At 39.1% G+C, this 2,793-nt stretch overlaps 1 protein-coding gene across 2 annotated transcripts in view; it reads left to right on the top strand.

The window, feature by feature from the left end:
• ARNT (aryl hydrocarbon receptor nuclear translocator) overlaps positions 1-2,793 on the top strand; it is a 75,594-nt gene that overhangs the window by 15,294 nt on the left and 57,507 nt on the right. The window lies entirely within an intron of this gene.

Below are 2,793 nucleotides of genomic sequence, written 5' to 3'. Positions count from 1 at the left end.
TTTTATTTATTTATAGGAGAGAGAGAGAGAGAGACAGCGGAGCAGGGGAGGGTCAGAGAGAGAGGGAGTCACAGACTGAAACAGGCTCCAGGCTCTGAGCTGGCAATCAGCACAGAGCCCGACGCGGGGCTCGAACCCACGAACCGCGAGATCATGACCTAAGCGAAAGTCGGACGCTTAACCGACTAAGCCACCCAGGCGCCCCAACATTCTTAGATTCTATGTGGACTTGAAGTTTTAGATTATTCAGTCTTCTGTAAATATGGAGTAAGGTTTATCCCAGGAACTCAAAAGATGGTTCAGCCTGAGAAGACTTCTGTAATTCATGTCATTAACAAACTAAAAGAAACAAATTTTATATTAATAACTACTTTACAAAAGTATTTGTTTCAGATTTAAAAAATCCAGCCCTGAGTAAAAAAATAAGCTGTTAAATCGATAGAACTAACCGCCCTAAATTAAGTCCGGTGAAATCATGGATACGTCAGAGATATATCCATGTTCGTTTTGGAGATTGTCTAGTTCAAAGTTGCTTAACCTCTTATGGGACATGGACGTCTTTGGTGAGAACCGTTGAACCCTTCCTCACCTTCATTGGGTCATTATGGGAATAAATGAGAGGCACACAAGTTGTTCACCACAGTGCCTAATCCACGGTGAGGGCGAAGAAAAAAGTGTTTGGTGTTACTATCCATGCACTCTCCACTCCCCCTTTACTCCTTTTAAAACTGAGGAGCAGAACTTCTGCTTTGTAGGTAGAAAAATTCTTACCTCACTTCTGTGTCACCCTTACCCCTAAATAAAAGGCTCTGCTTCTCCAGGCCACGTTGGGGCCCCTAGGTCAGCTGGCAGGTGCTTCGAGGGAAAAGCTAGAATGTGTGGGGGTAACCTGGAGGCAGCTTGCTGTCCTGGCTGAACCTTCCTTAGATAACCCCTTACTTAGCACATATAATAGCAATGTATGGTATTAGAAATCAGTTCTTTTAAAAATACAGCTATCTTTTTTCAGTTTTTTATTAACAATTTTTAAAAATACTTATTTTGAGGGGCGCCTGGATGACTCAGTCGTTAAAGTGTTAGACTTGGATGTGGGTCATGATCTTACAGTTTGTAGGTTCAAGCCCGCATCTGGCTCTGTGCTGATGGCTCCGTGCTTATGGCTCCAAGTTTGGAGGCAGCTTCAGATTCTGTGTCTCCCTCTCTCTCTGCCCTTCCCTTGCTTGCATTCTCTCTCTCTCTCAGGAAGATAAACATTAAAAAAAGTTTATTTATTTTGAGAGAGAGTGAGTATGTATGTACAAGCAGGGGAGGGACAGAGAGAGGGAGAGAGAAAATCCCAAGTAAGCTCTGTGCTACCAGTGCAGAGCCTGGTATGGGGCTCGATCCCATGATCCTGGGATCATGCCCTGAGCCGAAATCAGGAGTTGGAGGCTCAGCCACTCAGGTTCCCTATAATTACCCCAGTTTTGAGGTAGTATTGAATGATAATCCTGAATATTTTTAGTAATCATGATATGAAAATATCTGATTTCTATTGATGACAGTCACAGTTACTAATACTATGGTGGTTTACTGTGTACTTTCATGACTGAAGGAAATGCTAGATTTCAGTTAGAGATTAATGAAAATAAAGATAAAAATTTTCCTCCTCCAAGTTCACAAACCAGCCTTCCTTGGGGGGGCTGGTTATCCATTGACCCATGGATTAAGACCCTTGCAATAACCGTAAGAGGCTCTTAAATACTGAGAACAAACTGAGGATTGATGAGAGGGTAGGGAAGAGGGGAAGGGGGGTGATGGGCATGGAGGAGGGCACTTGTTGGGATGAGCACTGGGAGTTACAAGAAACCAACTTGACAGTAAACTATAATTTAAAAAAGTCAGCCTTATAAAAAAAAAAGAACCTTGCAATAATGCTGTAAGAGAAGAAAACAAGATATTGTAAATATTAAGTAAGGAAAGGTAAGATAATAATTCCTTGTAGATGATGTGATTTTAACTAAGAAAATCCAGTAAATTAAATGCTTTTAGGTAAGACAAATTAGTAATTTGGATACAATACTGAAGTCAATAGTTTTGTTTTATTCTAGCAAAAACCAGTTAGAAGTTGAAATGGAAAAATGATTTCATTCACAATAATACTAGTAACTATAAAATACCTGAAAATTATTAGAGTAAGAAATACATGCCTTATGTGAAGAAATTATAAAATTTTATTAAAGGACATTAGAAAAGATCTGAATAAATGTAACATATACTATATTCTTGGATGAGGAAATTCAATGTCATAATGCTACTCTTCTTTCAAAATTACTATATAAATTATTTTTTTATGGATTTAAAAAAAAATTTTTTTTAATGTTTTATTTATTTCTAGGAGAGAGAGAGAGACAGCATGAGCAGGGGAGGGTCAGAGAGAGAGGGAGTGACAGACTCTGAAACAGGCTCCAGGCTCTGAGCTGGCAGTCAGCACAGAGCCCGACGCAGGGCTCGAACCCACGAACCGCGAGATCATGACCTAAGCGAAAGTCGGACGCTTAACCGACTAAGCCACCCAGGCGCCCCTAGTATATAAATTTAATATCATTGAATTAATTTCTTTAGTTTCTTAGTAGAACTTTCCAGATTTTAAACTTCAAAAGGAAGATGAAGTATATGACTTTAAAAATGTTTTAAAAACTTTAAACATTATTAGTATTTTAATGTTTATTTTTTTTTATTTTTTTTTAATGTTTTATTTATTTCTAGGAGAGACAGAGAGAGACAGTGTGAGCAGGGGAGGGTCAGAGAGAG

This window comes from Hyaena hyaena, unplaced genomic scaffold (genome assembly GCF_003009895.1).
Source record: "Hyaena hyaena isolate Hyena2069 unplaced genomic scaffold, ASM300989v1 scaffold_284, whole genome shotgun sequence".
Taxonomy (NCBI): domain Eukaryota; kingdom Metazoa; phylum Chordata; class Mammalia; order Carnivora; family Hyaenidae; genus Hyaena; species Hyaena hyaena.
This window is presented reverse-complemented; position numbering and strand designations above follow the sequence as displayed.